At 42.8% G+C, this 27,452-nt stretch overlaps 1 pseudogene; it reads left to right on the forward strand.

Moving 5' to 3' along the window:
- The first annotated feature begins 11,576 nt into the window (after window positions 1-11,576).
- On the forward strand, window positions 11,577-12,618 carry LOC148522986 (LRP2-binding protein pseudogene; annotated as a pseudogene).
- The last annotated feature ends 14,834 nt before the right edge of the window (window positions 12,619-27,452 follow it).

The following is a 27,452-nucleotide window of genomic DNA, read 5'->3' on the forward strand; positions in this document are numbered from 1 at the left end:
GTATATGTGTAAATAGATTGTATACCAAGTGGTGTATAGTATAATATTTATGTTTTGAGGTTATTTATTTTAATATTTGTGTGTAAAATGTTTCTTTTAAGCCATCCCCCTGCAGGATATATCCCCAGCCTACATGTGACTGGGGTCGTCATCACTGAAGAGGTTTTGGCTGTATTTGTTTTTCTTTTTGTGTTTTTGTTCAACTTGCAGTCTGTCCACTGCATTTTATGTGCTCTACATCATATGTAGCATATTTACATGAGTGATGCTCTGTTGTCACAATGTTCAATGGTTTACCGTCTGTCCATCATTTATCCTATTGTAACTGGTTAAATTGCCTCCGGTGCTTTGCAAGTGTTAAAAGTGAATGTTTGGCATTTTCTACAAAATGTTTATTTAAGATATAAATACTAATGCTAAATATTACTTGTAGAATTGTAACTTCCACAACTACACTAACTCCTATCTTTTCTATAAAGGTGGCCTTGTAGAGAGAAAAATGACCTAGTTGTATAAACGTGTTAATATTATAGAGCTGTTTAGGGGATAAAAAAGTCCTAACCAAATTCTGACTAAATTTACATTTATTACAATCTTATGGTGTAGTTAGTTTGCATATCAGTCTAATTGGCGCCTTACGCGTTTCGGTGAGTACAGAAAACACATTTACTATAGAAATGATCCATCTATATTATGCAAGTCAGCTGTATCCAACTGCACCAATTGTATTACCCAGTATGTATGAAGACTTAAGCTGGCCACACACATTAAGACACGATCTGAATTGTAGGAAAATTAAAATATAAGTAGGTGACTATAGATTAATTACAAACAGACTGATTTGTTTAAATTGATCAATATTATGATTGGGAATGGTGAACATGTTTATCTAAAATGGTCAAATTGAAGTTTTTTTGAAGAATATATATTCTAAACATGTGATAAACATCTAGGGAAATATAATGTTGATCACTCATTCTGAATCGAATCACTTTCTAAAAAAAAAAAAAGCTATTGGAACATGTATGCCGTATTTCAAAATAGATATAATCATATCTTAAGCCAAACATTCCTTGATAATTGTTACACTTATGGCACAGAACTGATCCAAGATCCTTCTGTGCCTCATTTAAGGGGCCGGTGCGGGGGCTGTCGGTGTTCCTGGAAACGGGGGCATGTCCGCCCCATTTTCTGGGAATGGCAAGGCGAGGGACGCAGTTTCCTGGCCTTGCAAGCCGGCCAGCCTGAGTAAGTTGTGGCTTATTCAGTTGGCCGGGAACCAGCGCTATCCACCATTGCGATCATCGACCACCGACCTTATCGCAGTGCTGGGATCGCAAATGCAGCAGGGGGTGTCATACACCTCCTGCTGCATTTGCATATTTGCAAGGATGGAATTGCCTGCGTGCAGTTCTGCAATAACGTCCGATGCTGAATCACCCCTTAGTTATTCACTGTAATCCCAATACCTACACTACACAAATCAGCGATGTCCCATACATGAATTTCTATCACTTACAGTGGCAATAGAAGATCTGTTACTGCCGCCATTTACCAATAAAATATCACCAGGACAGCTGAGCGGTACTCAGCTGGTTTGGCAATAATGGCTCAGGGAGGTACGGCTAAATTTACTCCATCACTGAATCTCGGGGGATGTGTGTGTATGTGACCATCTATCTGGTTCTCAATGTTCAGTGGAAGTGAAAGTGGACTTACCAGTGTGTCATGTATAACTTTGAGAAAGTCGGGAGCACCAAGAGGACACAAAGGGAGAACATACAAACTCCATGTTAGCACCCTGGTTCTGATCATACCCAAGGCCAGATCGCTGTGATGAATAGTTTGGAAACCTACAGGATCCTGCTACCTTTATTAGTAGTACGTATACTTCAACCCTCCTTGGTCCCAGAAGACCTGTATTGGTCATAAAGGTGCTTTTTTTTTATTAATGTGTATAAAACATTTGAAAGAAAATGCCAAGTGTATCACTTCCAATCTGATGTACAACAATTGGGCATCTTGTATGATAACATTGTGATATTTGTATTTAATGTAATATTTTATATTGAAAAAAAAAAGGGAATCATTTGCACTATCAGCTGAAAGTAAACAACAATGGTGCCTTTTATAGATAAAATAAAGAAATATCTTTAGAAATATTTATTGAATTCATATCTAAGATTTAAATATTATTATAAATTTTTTAAGGAAGTTACACTAAGAATTGTACTCTAAAAGTAATGATTGGAGCATTTTTTATACATTGCATGAATTACTGCGTGCTGTCTAATCTGCTACGTCCTTTATAATGAGCCAGTCACCAAAGTATTTGCAGAGGGTTTGTAGAATAGAAATAAGTTGGATGAATGAACTTTGGCCCTCATTCAGAGCCGGACGCTCTGAGCAGAGCGCACGCTCTGAATGAGGGCCGTCCTCCATAATTATGGAGCGTCCTCCTGGACGCTCGTATAGCTGTGGGTCACCACCCACAGCCTATACGAGCGTGCAGGTTGATGGTCGCGACCATCGCCACTGCGAGCCGGAGCCTGCGATTGAGTTTCTCAACCGCAAGGCTCGGAGGGATTTTGGCTCTATCAGAGCCAAAATCACTCCCACTGACATCACTAGTGATGTCAGTGGGCCGGCTTCTGACGGTAGGCGTTCCCTTGGGAACGCCCCCATCTGGGAGGCACGCCCCCGGCACGCCCACCAAAGGGGGCGTGCTGTCAATCAACATCGACAGCATGTCCCCTTTGATCAGACACAACGAGCGAAGGAAAGTCCTTCGCTTGTCGCGTCTGGCGCATGCGCACGACGGAGCTCCCGCCGTCGTGCGCATGCGCAGTGCACACCATCGACCCACTTGCAAGCGGACAGCCGCTCACGAGTGGGTCTGAATTAGGCCCTTTGTTTCATACATAATTGTGTTTGAAGCCACAGTCTGCCTGCACCAGTGTGACAGGACCCTCTCTCTCATCACTGCTCTGTGCTGCTGGGGACCCTCCTTCTTCCGCTTTATAACTCTCAGTCTGTGGCTTTCTGTGGTCACCATTCCCCTCCTCACATCGTGTCACTGCCCCTGTCACATGCAGCCCTGTCCTCACTAACACATCAATCATCTTCTGATATACTCTGTGCTGCTGGGAGACTCTGCTCTTTTCACTATGTAACTCTCGGTCTGTGGCTTTCTGCTGTCACCATTCTCCTCCTCACATCATGTCACTGCCCGTGCCACATGCAGCCCTGTCCTCACTAATGCCGGGTACACACTGACAGATACATTGGCCGATCAACTGATCGGCCAATATATCTGCTGCCCAGTGTGTACCCGCGATATATCGGTGAACGTCGTCGTTCACCGACATATCACATTGGCTGTGCTGCACAGCCGATGGACAGATATGTCTGCAGACATATCTGTCCATCGGCAGGTGTGTGCTAGGGGCGGTCTGCAGACCGCCCGTACACACACAGCGGCAGCCGTGAGGAGGAGGGCGGGACAATTCCCCCGGGACCAGAGGGCACAAGCAGATCATGGCCGTTCAGTGTGTATGAACGACCATCATCTGCAGATATATCTGTCAGGTGTATACCCACCTTAACACATCACTCATCTCCTGATATACTCTGTGCTGCTGTGAGACTCTGCTCCTTTCACTATGTAACTCTCAGTCTGTGGCTTCCTTCTGCTTCCATTCCCTCCTCACATCATTGCACTTCCCCGTCACAAACAGCCCTGTCCGGACTGACACATTACGCATCTCCTGATATACTCTGTGCTGCTGGGGAACAATGCTCCTTCCACTACATATAACTCTCAAAGATAGATTTATTAAAGCTTCAAAAATTCTGTTCATCATTTTCTAGGATGCAATAGAGAAATGATAGCTATAATCTGATTAGTTGTTACGGGCAATAGTGCCACTTGTCATTTTTAGAAACTTTGGTAAATCTACCCCTCAGCCAGTGGCTTAATGCTCCCTCTAATACTATTACACTGCACCATCACATACAGCCCTGTCCTTACTAACACATCACTCATCTCCTGCTATACTCTGTGCTGCTGGGGGACTCTGAATATTTTACCCCGCCCACTTCATACATAACTGCACCCAGAGAAACAAGAGATAAATAATAAACAGCTGTTTTGACCCTAGTCAAACATGTCGATAACAATGTGTATTTGCCATCAAAAGTATTCCAAGTGCATACTGTAGAATGTAATTTATATATGAAGGTCTCTAAGACAATATCAGGTCAATGTACTAAACCTTGGAGAGAGATAAAGTACAAACCAATCAGCTCCTGACATTTTTAAACACTGCCTGTAAAGTGACAGTTAGGAGCTGATTGGTTGATACTTTATCTTTCTCCACAGCTTAAAACATTTTCCCTTATACATCTAAAATGCTTGCTCTCCAGCTGTCCTCCTCGCAGGTGAAAGCAAATGATGACATTGGACAAAATGTTATGTAGGCAGTGCACGTTAGTGACCATATTATATTTTATAGTTCTGCCTAAGCATCTATTGACATGATTTGAGTTGACTGGACTGAGATCTGATTATGTAACACCATCTGGAAGGGACAGCTCAACAGAGGAACAATACTGATACTCTAGGTGGTATAAGTTTAGTAGTCTTGTAACTAGAAGAGAGAAAAAAAACTTTTATGGTGCAAGAAATCACATTTTTACAAAAATAGATCTCATATTTGCCTCCTGTAGTACTAAAGACAAAAACTTTGTAACTAAGAAGTGAAACGCGTTGGTCATGCTGAACCCTAAGCTAGCACTGGATTGGGTATAACTGTGGCTAACTGCGTGAATTCCTATTTGTGACATTCAAAAAACATGTAAAAATAATAATATTTTTTAAAATAAATTAAGATAATCCGTTGTCCCATCGGTGTGTGCAAATTCCCAATGTTCAAAGTAATCAAGGAATGGAAACTGTTACATTAATATTTAATTTAATTACAAAATTCTTGTTTCTCAAGCTGGTCAGCTACACAGTTAATTGTACATTGAGGACCAGTACACCAATACATGCAAACTACAATGACAAGTTCTAAATTTTATATCAGTCATTAAAGGGACATAAGAATAGTTTTCAAAAATGTTTGTATTATTCACATTAACATACATACTAAAACAGCTATTAGCACATTTGGAATAACAGTCTTGGCTCAGACGGGTTTTCTCAAGCTATTGTAGGTGCCATCGACGCTTTGGCCATCTTACAGGTGAACTGCAAATCTTGGTTTTATCACCGTACAGTCAAACACTGTGTTTAGCCAGGAAGTCTATGGGACCACTGTCATGGGACAAGGAGGCAAAGGAGAGAGAAGAGTGTAATGCAAGGAACACTCGGAAATTGTGCTTATTCCCCTTATACAGCCTTTTATGCAAATACTAGGTTTTCGTGTTCAGGTTTTCTTATGATGTTTTAAAAAAAAAAAAAAACAAAGACTAGATTTTTATATGCAACTCTCTATATTATTTTTGTCAGTATTTTATATAAAAGGCTAACATTTTGTTTTATAAAATTCATTTGTTTTTGTATTATTAATTATTTGTATTTTGCGTTATAGTGGTCTATTCATGCACTGTATCTATACACTTAAGGATTGGTATAAATTATATTAATTTCAAAAGATGCTACATTTCTTATATATGCTTATTGTAAGCATTCTATCTTGTTTATACATCCGCATACATCTCTGGTGCTAATTATACACAAATGTTTTATTTGTTTTTGTTTTTTTTATAAATGTGAGTTTTTTCATCTGTGTTTTTCTTTTTGAGGGAAAAAAAAATCCAGATTTATGTTCACTCAATTTGTACCTATTTTTTTTTTTTTTATTTGTACTAGATATTTAATATGCACTGATAATAACCTTACTGGTGTTCACTTATTAACAAAAAAATAAATTATTTTCACATTTTTACATTTTACTGCATATTTGTGATTATTAACTGAGCTACATTTTTGCACTGCTTCCCAGGAAGCTTTTTTGTGACCTATAAAAGTCTACGATAAAATAGTAACAGGGAAGGGGAGTAATATACAAGAAGTTCTATTAGCCGTATGTTTATGAGTGGAAGAAAAATTATTGTGTAGTAAAGCATTAAGCTGGAAACCAGAGGAACATAATACAGCAAACTATACTGTACCTCATGGGCCACAGAATGGAGACAAATCAGATGCCCTTACATGTTTCACACCCACACATTTAAAGAGACCATACCAGTAACTACACCAAAATATACATTTGTAATGTCCCCAAGATCGAACTGGTAATTAAAACCCTGGATTCTTCTGAATACTGCTAAACCTGATGTGAATATTGGTGAGGCCCCAACCAAAACATAATGACTTTTATTGGGGTATATTGGAACATGAGTGGTAAAGTATTTGGGGACAGGTCACAATGCACTCTCGGGGCCTGATTTATCAAGCAGTGTTTTTTTTTTTGTTTTAACATACCGGTAATTGATTTTATGCAATTTATTCGTTTAGTGACAAAACAGGTTTTACTAAAGGGAAATCCTCTTTTGTTGGGTTGAAAAATATTTCAAATTAGGGGTTTTGCCATCAAAAACATTTTGTAAAAAAAAACATTGGTTTTTAAAAGACTGCTCCTTGGTAAATCAGGCTCTTGAGGCACAGTCAATGTAAATTTTGCAATAAATTAGCAATATGGACAAGTAATACATTACTGGATAAAACCAGTTTATAAATTAGGGATAAAATCAGGGTAGTCTATCGCCATATTTCTGTAATCAATTTCACTTCTTTAACTTACAAACCTGTCTCATAAAGCCAGGAACATTAAGGGCGATTAAATTCAGCACAATGTTGAATAGAGTCGGGAAGGAGTTCCCGGAGTTATTCAACTCACCAGGCTGTGATCTCCCGACTAGAGGCTTTCTGCTCGCACGGCCTGGCTAAAGGTGTGGTAACCAGTACCTCCCGACTAAGGGCCTGATTCAGAGATAGACGGAATTGCACAGCCGTACACAAGCGTCCATTCCGTACATTTAAAATGCAAATGCAGAAGGAGGTGTCGGATACCAAGGGCGCAGCCTGGGATCATCAAAACAATCACAACCATCGGTTGCGATTGTAGTCCCTTCGCCCAGGTGCGGAAGCTAAAGCTTACCGCAGCCTGACCGGGTCCTGGCAGCTTGCGAGGCCAGGAAGTCTGCGTCCACCAATGCAGACCCTGGCCTCGTCCCTCCCGGAAAACGGGGTCGACACGCTGCCCAGCAATGTCCTATCTCCGCCTCCCAAACCCTGCAGCCTGTTAATCAGGCTGTGGCTGGGAGGCTATGCGAGCGTGCGAGCTCGCAGACGGAGGGCTGCACATGCGAAATGCACATCCTGCGCCTGCGCAGTCCTCCCACCATCGGAGATGTGCGCTAACCATCAAGTTAGCGTACATCTCTGAATCAGGCCCTAAGTGCAGGGAACAGCGCCGTCAATTGAATACTGTGTTAGTATTTGGCTGTACCTGTCTTTCAGGTGGTTTACCGCTCGCTCTAGTTGGAACGATTATCTCTTTCACTGCTGTTCTCCAGTGCAGATATGTGTATACTAACTACATTTCACTCCATCTTTTCAATGAAGCTGCTAATCCACGTACATTAAAACATTTTTGCTTCATCTTATCAACAAACCCCTTTCTGGGCTCTGAACCCTATGCGGGTATACAGGTCATCACACCTTAAACACAGTGGAAAAAACTTCACTTACAAATAAAGTATAGCGTAATACAGTAGTTCTACAAAGTGAATTAGGCATAATGGGTGCAACTAATAAATATACAGAGTGCATTCCATTATATTAAAGCGTCTACTGTTTAAATCAGATATATAGATAGTGAATAATGTAGGACTGATTCTGTGTTGTACGCAATGCTGACGTTCACAAAAATAGGTCATAATTTGCTACTGCACATATGCAAAAATCCCTAAAAACTGTCTTGGACCATGCGATCCATGGAGTGTACGCACAGAGCTGCTGTACTGATTGAGAGGCACAGTAACAATGTATTCCTGGGCAGTGGCTATGCGGGCACACACGGAGATGCGCTGTCCTATGGGCATGTTATAGGAATGTTGTGGGTGTGTCGCTGAAGTGGTTGCGAACTCAGACGTCTAACGGCTCAGACATGAGGCCAGATAATCTGCTAGCGCTAGTTTTGATGGTGCGTCTGATGGTAGCTGCTAAAAAGGTTTGATATAAAAGACAAGAATTAGATAGACAACAGACGTTAGACAGGCAATAGGCCGACAGGGGCAAAAAGGTCGACACAGAAAATGTCAACTTGGGTGAAGGTTGACAGGTACAAAAGGTTAACGTGGTCAAACGGTCGACACAAAAAATGGTGAACACTTTTTTTTTTTTTCGTTTTCTAACCCTAATCTTCAACCTAACTCTAAACCTTCCCTTGGTGCCTAACCCTCACCCTCCCTCCTGGTGCCTAACGGAATACAGAAAAAGATAAGAAATTGCTTATAAAGAACAGTAAGCGATTGCACTCTCACTTCTATACCAGGATGTTTTCCTATGGGATATGGGCTTGATTCATTACGGATCGCAACTGTAATCGCACTCAGGCCCACTGCGAAAATACGCTAATGTTTGCAATCACAATGTTGTCACAGCCTAACATAAAGACGCCCACATCCCCTTACCCAGATCCATAATACTTAGCTAGTATGCAAAACCATCGGTAACACTGAGTACCATCGGAGTCTCACGCACAGTTGCTACAGGTCTGACCTTACTCAGAATCTGCCAACCTCATCGCACGCAGTGAAAGCTCAAGCTGAGAATGGCATCGCAGTGGCTAATTTATACACGCCTCTGAAACGGCATTGAAATGCACTGGCACGCCTGCGTTTCCCTGACCCTCCCCCCCCACCTCACCACCCAAACGGTCACTTCCTGTCAATCACTCTGCGATGGGTCTGCGTGGTCACTGGGATCGGAGTGTAATCGCAGTGGAGCCTTCGAGTACGCAACAAGCGGCCGTCTGCGTGTGTAATCACAGTTGCGATCCGTAATGAATCAGGCCGTAAAATCTCAAATATAAATAAAGGAAAAAAACAATGCTGACTGTGGCACTCTCCGTGCTATCTACATATGACTAGAAGAACGTGTATATTTCTCCTGAACAATATAAAAACAACAAGAAGTGGCTGCGCGTTCAAATCATACACCAAAGGAAATAAATAAATTTTACTCATTAAAAATAACATATACTGTATATCATCACAAAAAACACAAACATACATTAAATATTGCACATGTACATAATAATTAAATGGATTCCTCTATGGTATTGGTATTATAAATTGCATGCTTAAACTAAAACAGAAAGCAAAAGAATTTAGGGCCTCATTCAGACCCACTCGCGAGCGGCTGTCCGCTCGCAAGTGGGTCGATGGTGTGCTCTGCGCATGCGCACGACGGAGGGATCTCCGTCGTGCGCATGCGCGAGACGCGACGAGCGAAGGACTTTCCTTCGCTCGTTGTGTCTGATCAAAGGGGGCATGCTGTCGATGTTGATTGACAGCACGCCCCCTTTGGTGGGCGTGCCTGCCAGATGGAGGCGTTCCCAAGGGAACGCCTATCGTCAGAAGCCGGCCCCACTGACATCACTAGTGATGTCAGTGGGAGTGATTTTGGCTCTGATAGAGCCAAAATCACTCCTGGCCTTGCGGTTGAAAAACTCAACCACAGGCTTCTGTTCGCACTGGCGATGGTCGCGATGCTCAAGACCATCGCGACCATCATCCTGCACGCTCGTATAGGCTATGGGTGGTGACCCACAGCTATACGAGCGTCCAGGAGGACGCTCCATAGTTATGGAGGTGGGCCCTGATTCAGAGCGAGCGCTCTGGTCAGAGCGTCCGGCTCTGAATCAGGGCCTTAGTCTATAAATAACTAATCTACTTTCCTGATGGTGAGCTGATAAAGTAACACATAATTGCAACAATAGTTATTATTCACACACAATGAAATATGCACTTTGTGTAGGTTCCACACTCTCCGTAACCGATAAATATATAAATAAGGTGCATGTTGAATGGGCTAAATTTATACCAATGTCTCGTTCTGATGAGTGGTTAGAATTTGTAGCACCTGGAGCTGGTGGTCCGGTACAGCTGTAAATATAAATCCCGCAAGTATTGCTGATGGTGTCCTCTCAGCTGTTATATGGTTGCCGGCAACTCTTAGGCGGACTAAGGGGCCTATGTATCAAAGCTTGATGAGAGATAAAATTGTGGGAGAAAAAGTATTAACCAATCAGCTCCTAACTATCATTTTTCAAACACAGCCTATAAAATGTAAGTTAGAAGCTGATTGGTTGGTGATTTATATCACATTTTCTAAACTCTCACCCTATTACATTTGGACTCACCGTATAACTTATCCAATGAACTAGTAGTAGAAATCCCTACAGTATGCGTAACAGTCTAGTTCTATGTTTCCCATCACTTCTCTCAGCAGTATTTCAGAGCCAGTGAAATAATGAACTACATGAACTCATCTTTTGAGTGAACTAGTTATAAAGAAAAAGGGGTCTATGTACTAAGCCTTGGAGAGAGATACAGTGGATGGATATAAAGTCAGCTCCTAATTGTCACTTTACAGGCTGTGTTTCAAAAATGACAGTTAGGAGCAGGTTGTTTGGAACTTTATTTCCTTCCACTTAATCTCTCTCCAAGCCTCAGTACATAGACCCCCTAATCACAAAGAACTAGATTTCCCATCAATAGTCTAGAACAGAAGGAAGTAGGAACATGCCCCTGCCAGCTTGCCTGGTCCACGCCAGAGCTGCTGCTATTACAGTGTCACAATGCACAGGCGTGTCATAAAGGGAGCATGTGACACATCCCCCATACTGTCTGCAGTATCCCATGGGGCAGAGGCCCTGATTCAGAGCCGGATGCTCTGACAGAGCGTTCGCTCTGAATCAGGGCCGTCCCTCCTACTTTATGGAGCGGCCTCCTGGCCGCTCGCATAGCTGTGGGTGACCACCCACAGCTATATCGAGCAGCCAAAAAGATGGTCGCGATGGTCAAGACCATCGCAACCATCGGGCTTGCGACGAGACCCTTGCAGCAGGGTCTCGCTGCCGCAAGCCCTGGAGTGCTTTTGGCTCTATCAGAGCCAAAAGCACTCCCACTGACATCACTAGTGATGTCAGTGGGGCCGGCCCCAGACGGCAGGCGTTCCCATGGGAATGCCTATGCCACGCCCCCGGCACGCCCACCAAAGGGGGCGTGCTGTCAATCACCATCGACAGCACGCCCCCTTTGCTGCGAGACCCATAACGACTGCTTGGCCGTCGTTATTCGGGTCTCACGCATGGGCACAACGGAGCCGCCTCCGTTGTGCACATGCGCACTTGGGCAACATCGACCCGTTTGAGAGCGCTCAGCGCTCGCAAGCGGGTCTGAATCAGGCCCAGAGTCTCCTATTGCTCTGCAGCAGATACTGGCCTGTTATTGTGAGGACTCCGTGAAGGGGAGGAGCGGAGAGAAGAGGAGAGGAGACAATGAGGAAACTGAGCTCCGAGTCTCTGCCAAAGAGATATGAAGGAGACATCTTGCACCGTGTCAGCCAGATGCCTGGTTTCCCTCTGGAGAAAGTGGATGGAGACAAATCTTCTGGCTCTAGACGCAGCAAATTGCTAAATGCAGCTGAAGGTTTTCTAAAGGAAGGAATTAAGAACAGCTTTAAGCACGCAGCTTTCCTTCTTGGGCAGCTGTACTATGAGGAGGAGTAGTACGAAGATGCCTTTGCCCAGTTTAGAAGAATCCTAGACAAGGATTACCAGGCTCTATACCAGGCCGGTGTAATGTACTATGATGGTCTGGGAACTCCGGAAGATCACAGGAGAGGAGTACATGCTGAGGATTGTCAACTCCAGCAGCCATGATGCCAAACATCTGAGATACGCCGCAGCACACAACCTGGGCCGCGCCTCTTACCAAGACTTTGGTATGAGGCGCTCGGATGAGGAGGCAGAGAAGTGGTGGCTTATTGCTGCCAACGATGGAAATCACAAAGCCAGTGAGGATGGCCCAAAGCGTCCTCGGTATGTTCTACTCTGACCCAGCGCACAGGAACCTGAAGAGATCTTTCTTTTGGCACTCAGAAGCCTGTGGCAATGGAAACCTAGAGTCACAGGGAGCGCTTGGCATGATGTACCTGCACGGCCAGGGAATAAAGAAAAGCCTGGAGAATGCTCGGGAGTGTCTGAAGGAAGCAGCTGAGCGAGGAAATGTGTATGCCCAGGGGCAGATGGTCGGCTTCTACTACCGTCGCAAAATGTACACACTGGCAGTCCAGCTGGCCAAGCAGGTTGTACAATACGACAACATTGACAACATAGCGACAACTACCGAGTGTCTTCCCAAATTCATCACCAAAAGAATATCACTGGCCAATTTCTACCTGGCTAGGTGCCTTGAACGTGGGGTGTGGGCATAGAACCAGACCCAGCAGCTGCCAAAACATATTACAAAAAGGCCTGTTCCCTGGATAGAAAGGTGGCCGCCGATCTTCACCATGATATCATTTATGGCAAGATCTAATGATGTGTATTTCCATGCCACACATCACTGCGTATATGGCACTTACAATAAATTACACTGTACAACAAATTAATACTTTTAATTTGTTTCCTTTCTAAAAATAGTCATACATTACTAATAGTCATACATTACTAATAGTCATACATTACTAATGTGAGGTCAAGAAAAACTAAAATGATTTCAGAATGTTTTTACTAGCTCTATTTTTTGAGCTACACTACTTGCACTGTACTGTATGTACATTAGTAATATAGTCATAGTGAAAAGCTATTTTAAAATAATCTGATATTTTCTTGATAGAAAATAAATAACAGTTGTTTTAATCGTCATAAATGGGCTATATCTCGGAACTCAGAGCTAACAGAGTTTTAAATGTCATATTCATTCTTTGCATGCTGAAATCAATTAGAAGTAACTATTTTCACATCGGAAACATTTTCATTGTTGTGCAGTGTAATTATTGTTTTAATTCTGCAATATTTTCTTTACATATAACTGTTAGAGAAAGGGGAGCATCTCAGTGTTTAAGCGACTGATAAAGGCTTGTGATACTCTGATCTGTAAATTGTGATATTCTGATCTGTAAGATGTAAATCATATCCCTGTCTCTACCTGAGACATAACTTTCCACCTCTATAACGCCTTTACATGGGAAGCTTGTCACACATGGAATTAGCAATTATTTAAGATTTAGGGCCCCATTTAACAAATAGCGGTAATCTAAGATTACTGTTGTTTGTCACTGTCTCGCTTACACCATCTATGGATGACTAGAGCAATATGGTACCCATTGCCGGCAATGGGGACCCACTGAAGCCTTCCAAGCATTCCCGGGTCCCCGCCAGGTGAAACATATACGGTATTAACATACGTTGATAAATGGGGCTCTTAATTAGCTAAAGTATCTTTGTTATTAGATAATATATTGAAATATCTGGCTAAGATGCTTACATGAAAATGCATCATTTAATAATGGTAACTGCCACCACATAGTAAAGAAGGGCACTAGCCGCCTCTACCTTAATTATAAGATGGCGCAATACTGTGTCAAATAGCTAATTAGTTAGTTTCTCCCCCCTCTCACAGCCAGTAAGGATAAGGTAGGCACTCTCTGTCTACTCAACAGGTTTTGGATTTGTTTACAGCAGCAAAGACATTGGCCCTCATTCAGAGCGCACGCTCTGAGCAGAGCGCACGCTCTGAATGAGGGCCGGGCTCCATTTTCATGGAGCGTCCTCCAGGACGCTCGTATAGCTGTGGGTCACCACCCACAGGCTATACGAGCGTGCATTTTGATGGCCGCGATGGTCGTGACCATCGCGACCATCGAAATTGCGAGCCGGAGCCTGCGGTTGAGGTTTTCAACCGCAAGCTCCGGAGTGATTTTGGCTCTATCAGAGCCAAAATCACTCCCACTGACATCACTAGTGATGTCAGTGGGCCGGCTTCTGACGGGAGGCGTTCCCGTGGGAACGCCCCCGTCAGGGAGGCACGCCCCCGGCACGCCCACCAAAGGGGGCGTGCTGTCAATCAACATTGACAGCACGCCCCCTTTGATCGGACACAACGAGCGAAGGAAAGTCCTTCGCTCGTCGTGTCTGGCGCATGCGCACGACGGAGCTCCCTCCGTCGTGCGCATGCTCAGTGCAGACCATCGACCCACTTGCGAGCGGACAGCCGCTCGCGAGTGGGTCTGAATCAGGCCCAATGTCTACATGATATAATTTTATGATTTATAAGATTACAAAATAGAAATATAAAAGCAATGCAAAATAAAAAGGGTATTTAGACAGAATAATCAACTTAAGAAACTGTGTAGGAGCGCTTGTCTGTGAAGAAGAATAATATGCTGATAATATATGTATATTTTTATATTTAATAATAAAATAATAATAATAATAGCAATATAAAAACAGCAATGCATTAATTCAGACCGTAATTGTAGTGGCTCTATCTGAAGACAGTCTATTGGTAAAAAATTAATTTCATCTGAAAAAAACACAATTCCTGAAATGGATACAATCCTGATGTGCAGGAATTGAAACAATGTTGCTGATATAGGTATACTGTATATTTTCAGCAGTGATGAAATAATTATAATACGAAGAACTGCTTGGTAAATAAAAAATCGATAGTCCCATCAATATCAGAAACAACTGGTGTAGATGATCAGGAAAAACACTTTGATGGCAAATGTGAGACTGGAATATAGATCTTTACCAATGATGTCTGTAGTCTCTACAGCTCTGAGTGCCAAGATATAGAAGGTCTCTTACCAGGGCAGTTTCTAGGGTTTGAGGCTCCCAGTGCGAGCAGTCAAAATGCGTCCCCCTCTCGAAGCAGTAATATTGTGGAGTGGGCGTGGCCTCATCATGAGGGGGTGTGATATCACAGTAGGAGTGTGATCTCGAAAGACCACAGAATGTCAGCCACTGTGACTACTGAGCCCAGGGGTGGCAAACCTGTCAGAGGCAAAGCGCTGAAAAATATATGTAGCTAAACAAAAGCCAGACAGCATGCGCGCAAACAATGGGGTGTGGCCTAGCTGTCACAAGCCCATGCCGAATTTCTGTGTGCATGCCTTTGGTGTGACATTTGCAGAAGTATGACCTTGCATCACACTCGTTTTTAGTGCGTTGGGAGCACATTGAAAATACAAGCCAGATCCACATATAATACACTGCAACAAACCACTTCCACATAATAGATTGGAAAAGCCAGAGGCACATAAACTACGTTTTAAAACCACATCCACCTCAAATACATTATTAAATCCAGAACCACATAAAACACATTGAAAAAACAAGATTCACATAATACACACTTCATTCCAGCCCCCTCCCTTGCCATTCCATCCCGACAGGTCTTAGGCTCCCCCCCCCACTGGCTCTCAGGCAAAAGTGCCCATTATGCAGTGCCCACAGTGGTAGTGCAACTTATACAGAGCCCACAGTAGTGGTGCCCTTTATGCAGTGCCCCCAGGTGTGGTGCCCCCTATGCCATGCCACCATTAGTAGTGCCCCCTGTAGTCATGCCCCCATCAGTAATGCCCCCAATAGTAATGGTCCCTGCTGTAGTGCCCCAGTAGTAGTGTCCCCAGTTGTATTGCCTGAAATATTAATGCCCCCTGTATTAGTGCCCCCAATAGTAATGCTCCCTTTGTAGTAGTGCCCAAAGTAGTAAAGCCCCAGGTAGTAGTGCCCCCAGTAGTAGTGCCCCTGGGCCCTGAGTAATGCCCCCAGTAGTGGCACCTCCTAAGCAATGCCCCCAGTAGAAGTGCCCCCTGAGTAATGTCCCCAGTAGCAGTGCCCTGGTGCCCCCAGTAGTGGTGTCTCCCCTAGCAGAAGTGCCCCCAGAGTATTGTCCAGGCTGCCTGCGCATAAAAAAACACACTAATACTTACCTTCAGCCCCGCTCCAGCGTCCGCTCCGCTCGGCTGCTCCTTTGCACTATGGGAAAGACGTCATGACGTCTGCCGGGCGCCCACTGGTAACTGAATCTCAGTGGGCGCCCGGCAGTTAACAGGCTGTTTCTGCTGGGCGGCGCGCACCGTGCAATTGCACGGGTTGCCTGCCCCTAGAAACGGCCCTGTCTCTTACATAGAGTGTGGCTCAACCGCTCGTCAGTGGGAGCGTGGATGCCAGCTATTGAGTCGGAGCGTGACAACAGACAAATTATGCCTTTAGCTCTGTATTCCGTGGCTAACGGGATGCGTCACCTGTGCTGTGGCTGTAGAGCCCAGCGGCTCGCGGCTGACTTCACAGTAGAGAATAGAAGGGGTATGGGCGTCAGCTTACTGAAATTTTCAGCATCTCACTGCAAAATGCCAGCCCAGGAGATGGCAACTGATTCGCAGTCCTAGCAGCTCACGGGGGATGGCTGGCACAGAGGGAGAGACTGGAGCAGCACTCAGTGGTGGAATCGGTCTGGTGAGACACAATGGAAGTTTCCTTGACGCGTTTCTCCGGGTGTAAGGCTCCCGGTTTCCTCAGAAGGCATGACATCCGTTGTTCAGGATGGAGATTTTAAAGTCTGTGTTAATTGATTTTAATTAAAACAGTTTTTTCAGCTGTTTTTATTTTCATTCAGCTGTTAAGGTCTAATTATACTGGCTAGGAGTTTTAAACTAAAGCCTCAATTGATACTTCAGAAGGGAATGATCCCAAATACATTGCACATAAGTAATACACATATTTTATATAAATACAAATATTAAAAAAAATATTATTTAATACACAAACACGGACAATAAAGTTCATGTGTTACTCAGTAAATTAGGCCAATAATAAAAATTAACATAGAACACAATAGAATACATAAAATACGAGGAAAGGAAGCCAAATTGCAAAAATAAAAAAATATGAAAAATTAAATAAAAGGTTAAATGAGAAGCTACAAATTAAAAAATATATTTGAAAAAATTATACAAATTCCTATTTTAATATAAAATCTCAATAATTAGAATATTCATATTGTATACTTTAAGTACCATGTAATTTCATTAGACTTTTGGAAATGTTACATGAAATAATCTGGAGTAGCACAAGATCATGAATCATAAAAGAAACATAATTAAACATTCTAAGGTTTCTTTATGAGAGAGATATAGGGACACAATAATCTCTAGGAAGTACAGATTAACAGTCATAGAGACTTTTTTAATAGACTTTTTAATATATAATCGTTCTAAGGTTTGTCTATAAAGGAGATTGCAAATAAAGAACTAGCCAAAAAATGATCAAAAGAGAAATAATGGATACTAGCCATATTAACCAAGTATCAAACAAAGAAAATATTAATAAATGCAATGATGATCACTAGATACAAGATATAGTGGTAGTAATGAAGAATAGACTGATCATCGTTATCTGAAAAGGTCTAACTAATCTCGCAGGAATTGAGTCCATCAATAACACCCCTATTGTGATCTCTAATTGAAATATAAAGGACTGACATGTTAAACTCGGACAGCGCAGTGGGTACACTGCTCCTGACCGAATGGAGATAAGGCAGGGAAATAACAGGGGAGAATATAACACTAGGACTAAATGAACAGATGGATATGGTAAATGAATACATGCCTAAAGAAAGGGCCCGAATCTGAAAAACCAGATTTAAAAATCTAGTTTGATATGTTCATTTAGTCCATCTGGTGTTAATGTATGGAGGGTGTGTATCCAAAAGGCTTCCCTCATACATAGCCTCTTGTAATGATCAATTCATCTTTGTGTTGCAGGTACTTGTTCTATAATCACTGCTTTCAATGGTTCTGGGTTATCCTTGTGTGCATCTACAAAATGTCGACTAACACTATGTTTTGTCATGCAATTTTTTTATATTCCGTCTATGTTCCAAATAGCGGAGCTTAAATTTCCTGGTGGTACGACCCACATATTGTTTGGTACAAGGGCATGACAAAACATAGATAACATAGTTGGTCTCACAATTAACAAAAATGCCTATTGTGAAGGACTGTTTTGTAACAGCTGAATGAAAAACCTTTTCTCGATTTAGTATATATTTGCAAGTGATACATCTAGTATGGTTGCAACTATAACAACCCATGGGTTTTGGGGCCCAAACCAAAGCATTAGAATTATCGTTGTGTGTGTCCCTCTGTGAAAAATGACTCGTCACTAATTTCCTGTGAAGGTTATCATCTTTCTTAAAGATCACAGAAGGTATATTGTCTAGTTCACTCTTCAAAATGGGATCTAGTTTCAAAATTGAGAAATTCCCAGTTATGATGCTTCTGATTTTATGTGACAAGCTGTTATATTTGGACACAAAAATCAGAGATCTATGCACCTCCATCCTTTTTTCCACCGACTTATCTTTTTTAGTGAGTAAGGATGACCTGTCCAGTGCAAGAATTTCATTGTAAGCTTTGTTAAGAAGAATCCCCTTTCCAAATGAAAAATAAATCATTTATGTACCTTGTGTAGAGGACCAGGTTCGTGCCAAAAGGGCTCTCCCATATATACTCTTTTTCAAATGCGCCCATTTATATATTCGTGTAACTTGGCGTGAACCTGGTCCCCATTGCTGTGCCAAGGACTTGGAGATAAAAACCGTGGTTAAAAAGAAAATAATTGTGCTTTAAAATAAATTGAATAGCATGAAGAATAAACTCGCGCTGTTCAACTGACATATCTACAATTTCCTTTAAGCTTGAATCTACCATGGTCACACCCAAATCGTGTGGTATATTGGTATATAATGATGATACATCACAAGTAATAAAATGGTAATCTTCTTCCCATTCTATTTCTGAGATCTTCTCAAGGAATTGAGTTGTATCTCTCAAATGGGATTTTAGCAAAACAGCGCGAGGTTGTAAAAATAAATCAACATAATGTGAAAGATTAGCAGTGAGGAACCTAAACCAGAAATAATGGGATGACCAGGGGGATTGGATAGTGATTTGTGAATCTTGGGTAGGTGGTAATAGGTGGGAGTGATTGGATGTGAAGGGTAAAGAAACAAAAACAAATCTTTGGTGATAATACCTTTCTTTAAAGTGTCCTGCAACAAATCATACAATTCAGACTGAAAAGGGGTGGTGGGGTCGTTTTCAATTACTATGTAGAACTTGTTATCAGAAAGTTGTCTATAGGTCTCTGATATATAATCTGAAGTGTTCTGAACCACTATCCCACCACCCTTATCAGCTGATTTTATGGTTATTGATGTGTCATCCTGAAGTTCCCTTAGAGCAAGTCTCTCTTGTTGTGTCAAATTGTGACAATATTTTAGATCATTTTGCGCCTTGGCACACAATGATTCAAAATCTTTCAAAGTTTTCCTATAAAAAGTCTCTATGGGGGCGCTCTTATATTGAAGAGGAAAAAATTGTGACTTAATTTTACAATCTTTTATCTTAGAGTTGTATATAGAAGCATCATATACTTGAATGAAGGTGTTAATCTGATTTTCAGTGTAATCATTATTATCTTCTAGTAAAGAGATCAAATCATTTAATGGCGTATTATCATCCTCTGTCAAATGGCAGAAAGAGGAAGATATGACATCATCGATAATGATTGGAGATCCCTCTATTTTAAACTTTTTTAGGTCTAATGGCAAAGTATCGTTTACGGCATAGGTTCCTAATGAACCTATTCAATTCAACAAGAAGATCGAATAGATTAGGGCCAGAGGATGGTGCAAAATTTAGCCCTTTTGATAGTAAATTTAATTGGGCCTCATTGAGTGATTAAAAATTCCCTTCTTTGATTTTGAACTTAATGCCATTTTTTGTGATCTTTTTTTCTTTTTTGAAGAAACCAATCTCCCTCCCCGTTTTCCTCTGGGTCTAAGTCCCTTCTTCATTTTGGGGTTCTGTCTATCATGGTGGTGTTGTGATGTTGTTGAGAGACCTGTGGATGTATTGGGTAATTCAGATCTCTGTCCCTGTTCAATGGAAAAGGGGCAGATGTTTCTGGATTAGTAGTAGCCTCCGTACTCCTGTCTCTATAATGATTTAATGAATCAATGTTTTTAGGTGACATTCGTTGTAGATTTGGTCTACTTGTTGAATTAGAATATTGTGTAGGTCTAGAGCGTGAGTGTGAAAATTGTCTGTGTCTAGTATATTGTTCAAAAGAATTATTAGTGATTCTCGAACGATGTTGTTCTGGAACGTACATGACTTCTTCCTTGTCTAGAGGATATCCTCTTATTTCTAAAAGTAGATGTTGATCTTTCAGTACTAGTTTTTCTGTTAAAATTCCTAACTCTTTCATCCATATAATCCTTGTAATCCTTAGAGTTTTTTTTATCAATAATATCTCTCTCAAAAGCCCCTACTTTCTTATTTATCTCTATGTCTTTTTCTTTGTAGGCCGGATGTTCATGGAATTTGTTCAAAATTGAACGTGTATTATCAATCTCAATTTCTATCCTTTCCTCTCTATGTGAAATTAAAAGGTTCATCAAAGAGAATGAACACTGGTCAAGTGTTTCATTCCATTTGGAGGTAAATATGGGGTCATCCTTGAATGAGCAATTCTTTAAAAGTCTCAAACCTCTTGGTATTCTTTTGGCCTCAATGTATTTCCCCATCATACATTTATCCAACCAATGTCTAGTCTCATCTTTTAAAAAATCCTCCAAATATAAAATAAATCCTGCATTGAGACATTGGAACCAACATTAATTATATTTTCACATTCAGATCTATTAAAGAATTCTTCTCTCCTATTAAACCGTTCTGAGTAACACATGAGACTCATTGTTTCCTTGGTGGTATGCAGCACCTAAGCAGAAAAATAAATGATGCAAGGAAGGAAAAAGGTGTGTTTATCCACCAAGGAAAAACAACAATACTTCCAAACTGGCAGCTCCTAACAAGCAGGGTCTACTACCTGCTATAAAAAGAAAGAACAAAAGAAACTGTGTAGGAGCGCTTGTTTGTGAAGAACAATATGCTGATAATATATGTATATTTTTATATTTATTAATAAAATAAACAATAATAATAATAGCAATATAAAAACAGCGATGCAATAATTCAGACCGTAATTGTAGTGGCTCTATCTGAAGACAGTCTATTGGTAAAAAATTTATTTCATCTGAAAAAAACACAATTCCTGAAATGGATACCATCCTGATGTGCAGAAATTTAAACAATGTTGCTGATATAGGTATACTGTATATTTTCAGCAGTGATTAAATAATTATAATACGAAGAACTGCTTGGTAAATAAAAAATAAAAAATCGATATTCCCATCAATATCAGAAACAACTGGTGTAGATGATCAGGAAAAACACTTTGATGGCAAATGTGAGACTGGAATATAGATCTTTACCAATGATGTCTGTAGTCTCTACAGCTCTGAGTGCCAAGATATAGAAGGTCTCTTACATAGAGTGTGGCTCAACCGCTCGTCAGTGGGAGCGTGGATGCCAGCTATTGAGTCGGAGCATGACAACAGACAAATTATGCCTTTAGCTCTGTATTCCTGTGCTGTGGCTGTAGAGCCCAGCGGCTTGCAGCTGACTTCACAGTAGAGAATAGAAGGGGTATGGGCGTCAGTTTACTGAAATTTTCAGCATCTCACTGCAAAATGCCTGCCCAGGAGATGGCAACTGATTCGCAGTCCTAGCAGCTCACGGTGGATGGCCGGCACAGAGGGAGAGACTGAAGCAGCACTCAGTGGTGGAAATCGGTCTGGTGAGACACAACAGAAGTTTCCTTGATGCGTTTCTCCGGGTGTAAGGCTCCCAGTTTCCTCAGAAGGCATGACATCCGTTGTTCAGGATGGAGATTTTAAAGTCTGTGTTAATTGATTTTAATTAAAACAGTTTTTTCAGCTGTTTTTATTTTCATTCAACTGTTAAAGTCTAATTATACTGGCTAGGAGTCATGCCTTCTGAGGAAACCGGGAGCCTTACACCCGGAGAAATGCGTCAAGGAAACTTCCGTTGTGTCTCACCAGACCGATTTCCCCCACTGAGTACTGCTCCAGTCTCTCCCTCTGTGCCGGCCATCCACCGTGAGCTGCTATGACTGCGAATCAGTTGCCATCTCCTGGGCAGGCATTTTGCCGTGAGATGCTGAAAATTTCAGTAAGCTGACGCCCATACCCCTTCTATTCTCTACTGTGAAGTCAGCCGTGAAGTCAGCCGCGAGCCGCTGGGCTCTACAGCCACAGCACAGGTGACGCATCCCGTTAGCCATGGAATACAGAGCTAAAGGCATAATTTGTCTGTTGTCACGCTCCGACTCAATAGCTGGCATCAACGCTCCCACTGACGAGCGGTTGAGTCACACTCTATGTAAGAGACCTTCTATATCTTGGCACTCAGAGCTGTAGAGACTACAGACATCATTGGTAAATATCTATATTCCAGTCTCATATTTGCCATCAAAGTGTTTTTCCTGATCATCTGCACCAGTTGTTTCTGATATTGATGGGACTATCAATTTTTTATTTACCAAGCAGTTCTTCGTATTATAATTATTTAATCACTGCTGAAAATATACAGTATACCTATATCAGCAACATTGTTTCAATTTCTGCACATCAGGATTGTATCCATTTCAGGAATTGTGTTTTTTTCAGCTGAAATTAATTTTTTACCAATAGACTGTCTTCAGATAGAGCCACTACAATTACGGTCTGAATTAATGCATTGCTGTTTTTATATTGCTATTATTATTATTTTATTATTAAATATAAAAATATACATATATTATCAGCATATTATTCTTCTTCACAAACAAGCGCTCCTACACAGTTTCTTTTGTTCTTTCTTTTTATAGCAGGTAGCAGACCCTGCTTGTTAGGAGCTGCCAGTTTGGAAGTATTGTTGTTTTTCCTTGGTGGATAAGCGCACCTTTTTCCTTCCTTGCAGAATAATCAACTTGCAGTATATGGGATCTATGTATCAATCTGATTGTTACATAAGATCATGCAGACACTGCAGTTTCTGCATAAGTTTATGTATTGTTCCTATGTACTAAAAGCACAATACAAAAATCTTTCACATAAAGCTCCGGCAAAGTGCTAATATGCGCTGCAGATCTCAGTCCCCATTATTATGAATGGGGACTACGATCTGACCCCTATATACAAAACTCCAAAAAGAAAAGCTTTTCAGAGTTTAGCTCCAGTAGTTTATACCTTCTTCAGATGGTGTACACTACTGTAAGCCTATGGAGGCTCCAGGTGCAGAAGTGAGATCTTTTGACTCGCGGCTGGCTCTGGAAGCTGACACTGGGCCTGATTCAGAGACGGACGCTCTGAAAGAGCGCTTGCTCTGAATCAGGGCATTTTTTTTGTGTGGCCTCCTGGTCGCTCGCATAGCTGTGGGTGACCACCCACAGCTATTGCGAGCGGCCAGGATGATGGTTGTGATGGTCAAGAGCATCGCGACCATCGGGGCTTGCGACGAGACCCTTCTGATAGGGTCTCGTGGCCGCAAGCCCCAGAGAGCTTCTGGCTCTAATAGAGCCGGAAGCTCTCCCACTGACATCACTGGTGATGTCAGTGGGACCGCCGACACAAATAGCAGGAGTTCGCATGGGAACGCCTCCATTTGTGAAGCCACCCCCCCACCACGCCTACAAAACGGGGCGAGCTGTCGATCAACATCGACAGCCGCCCCTTTTGTAGTGAACCACGGAGCGAGAGAATTTCTCTCTCGCTCTGGGGCTTGCGCATGCGCAGTGTGGCCGCTGCGCGTGCGCAGAGCACACCATCGGCCCGCTCGCGAATGCTCAAGTGCTTGCGAGTGGGTTTGAATCAAGTCCACTGTGCGCATGTGCAGTGCCAGCTTCCCCCTCAGAAGTCTTTCACTTTTGTGAAAGACTCCTACAAAATGCTGGGGTTATAACTCGTAGGGACAGCGATTACCGCAACTGCTGTCCCTGCGAGTTCCCCTTTGTCCATATCGGCTTATATTTTCATTAAAAATGAAAATATCCCAATCGATATGGATAGATAATAATCGTGGCTGGTCCGCAATTATTAGTACCTAGACCCTTAAGTATTTTGCCTGTGACTGACTTGGAAAGGTAGGACAGACCTGCAGTCCTCAGGACACACTAACAGTGCATGTTTTCTATATCTCCTTGCTGTGGAGCACAAGTGTATTCATTACTGACAAATTTCAAAAAGATCCACAGGTGGTTCTAATTATTGCTTGAACACGCCTGAATTATGGGTTCCGATTAGAACTGGGTCAAGGTACTCCGGATACTCCACGCATTTCAAACAGCAGTAGGTCTCTTTCAAGACACCTAGGGGTAAATTTACTAAGCTGAGAGTTTGGGAGAGTTTGGGCATTTTTTCCCACTCTCAGATTTACTAATGTCAAACTCGGGAGAGAGATCTCCTTTTGCCGATGGTGATCTTCAATTCACCATCGGCAAAACTCAAGAACCTATTCACTGGTGAAAATAGGATTCTGGAATTTACCAAGCAGAGAGTTTCTAAACTCTCAAGAGATGGGAAAACTCTCCTGTAAAAACTTGTGAAAAAAATACACCGTTTCTGCCTGTAAATATAGAAAAAAAATGTCAATATCTGAAAAAAAATGGCATAGGGTCCCCCCCCAAAAGCCTAACCAGTCCCAGGCTTGCCAGCCAGTGCTGGTTTCTAAAATTTCGGGAAACAAAATGTGTAGGGTTCAACCGTAATTTAGAAACCAACACCAGGCTGCAGGGCCAGTCCTGGTTTTAAATATAGGGGGGGAAAAATGCGTAGTGTCCCAACTATATTTAAAACCAGCACGAGACCCAAAACGACCAGGCTGTAATGCCACAGCCCGGAGACCCTTTCACCGGGGCTCCGGGACCAAAGCATTATCAGCCCAAGCCGGTCAGTTCAAGCTAGGAATCTCACGGAGGTGGGGACACCCCCAAGAAGGGGTCCCCTCCCCAAAACCCCAGACATGGACTGAAGCCCGGGGCTCTTCCCCGCACCCCTGGAGCGTTGGGTACGGGGGTAATAAAGTGGGGAAATAGAAGTAACTATTGTATTTTACAGTGGGACTACAGGTGCCAGCATGCCTGCCTTTTGGCACTTGTGGAACTACACGTACCAGCAGACAGGCGGCACCTGTATCCCCACTGTAAAATAAATAGTTCAAAAAAGACAAAACACATGTGGGAACTGTCAGTAGCCGGAGCCAATCGGCGGCCGCTCTACAGTCAGCGCGGCCGCTGATTGGCTGGCGGGACTGCAAAGCCTGTGCAATTCTGTCAGCTGGCATTTGGGAGGTATCAGTATGTGTGGCAATACACATACTGATACCGGGTGCGTGGTGCGGTAAGAAAGTTTTTTTTTTTTTCCCAAAGTCCATGGATTACTGCAGAGACCAGTGCCAGGATATAAGTGAGTATGCAATCTTTTTTGCAGGGCCAGTCATTACGGATTCTACTGGAGAAGAGGACAGAAGCATCTGGTATAGGTAAGTACAGTATGTGTAAATGGGTAGGTGTATGTATTGGCAGCAGTCAAAATCCAAGCACCAGAATCCCGACGGTAAGTATTAGGCTTAGGTTTAGGGCTAGGGGTCAGGGTTAGGCTGCAGGAGGGAGGGTTAGGCTGCGGGCGGGAGGGTTAGGCTGCGGGCGGGAGGGTTAGGGTATTTACCTAGTTGGGTCAGCATTCTGACTGTCGGGAACCCGCTGTTGGTATTGTGACCGCCGGGATCCCGTACCCAACCCAATTGAAAGTAATTGTTGTTTTCATATTGTGCCTGTGAATGCTACTTAAGGGGTCACCAAACCTAAAGTACAAGGTAAATTATATAAAAGAACTATCAGCAATATTCAGAAACCTTTCACTTCTCAGAACTAAATGATATTTAAAAGAAATGTGAGATCTCGGTAAGGAAAACAAACTCCCTGTCAGTTGTCCCATTGAAGAATACTAGGCTTAGGGCCTGATTCAGAGCCGGACGCTCTGAAAGAGCGCTCACTCTGAATCAGGGCGTTTTTTTTTTTTTATGCGGCTTCCTGGCCGCTCGCATAGCTGTGGGTGACCACCCACAGCTATTGGTGATGTGCCAGGTGATGGTCGCGGTGGTCTTGACCATCGCGACCATTGGGGCTTGCGATGAGACCCTTGTGGTAGGGTCTCGTTCCCGCAAGCCCGTTAGCTTCTGGCTCTTAATAGAGGCGGAAGCTCACCACTGACATCACTCCATCGGGAACGCCTCCGTTTGGCCAGCCATCCCCCTTCCCGCCTCCAAAACGGGGCGAGCTGTCGATCAACATCGACAGCCGCCCCCTTTTGGTGTGAGAACGCCATGGGAACGCCTCCGTCTGGGCAGCCACGCCCCCGGCCCGCCCACCAAAGGGGGCGTGCTGTCAATCACCATCGACAGCACGCCCCCTTTTGTGCGAGACCCATAACGACGGCTTGGACGTCGTTATTCGGGTCTCACCATGCGCACGACCGAGCCGCCTCCGTCGTGCGCATGCGCACTTGGGCAACATCGACCTGCATGCGAGCGCTCAGCGCTTGCAAGCGGGTCTGAATCAGGCCCCGAGTTTGAGAACCCCTGCACTAGAGGACTCTAATGCAATCGTAGCTGCATTCTCTCACGGATCGCAATTGCTAAAATATGCTAACACCCTCCAAAGCACAGCCGAGCATAGGGACGCCCACTGCTGCCTTCTCATATATGTACAACGACGTACAACTACGTACACATCGGTACCTTTGCCATACATCAGGCATTCACACAGCATGTAAGTCATGTCTGACCAGCCGCAAACACTGCACCTTTCCTGACACGCAGATCTCATACTCTGAATGCAATTGCAAGAGCTAATTTATGCACGCCCATGAAACAGCGTTCAAACGTTCAGACACACCTGCATTTTTTGGACCCCCCCCCTTTACCTCCCCCAAATGCTCACCTGTCACTCACTTTGCAAATAGATCCTCTTTGCGAACGTAATCACCCTGCAATCACTGTGAATGCACAATAGTAAACAAATGCTTGTTCTGCGTAAATATTGGCATTGTGTTCTCTGGTGAATCAGGCCCATTTAGTGCAGTCTTTTAACCATCTTCTGCAGGCAATGGCTCTGAAAAGTACATTATACTGCACATAAAATGTGGATGTAAAGTCAGACATCTCAAGTTATGGTATGAAAACTTTTACATATACTGTACATGTTTAAATCAATGTGATTAGCGTTTTTTTTATTATTATTTACTTCTAATGGTTCTGCAAGGCAAGTAACACATGGATGCTTTGAGTGAGTGCATGTATCAGCCCCATGACCTCCAGCAATTATTACACAGTCCTCCATGTGCAGGTACAAGCAGTTCTTCCTACCTTGTCCTCCTGTCCTGTGAAAAGAGCAGGG

Source organism: Taudactylus pleione, unplaced genomic scaffold, assembly GCF_031769625.1.
Source record: "Taudactylus pleione unplaced genomic scaffold, aTauple2 ptg000135l, whole genome shotgun sequence".
NCBI classification, from domain to species: Eukaryota; Metazoa; Chordata; class Amphibia; order Anura; family Myobatrachidae; genus Taudactylus; species Taudactylus pleione.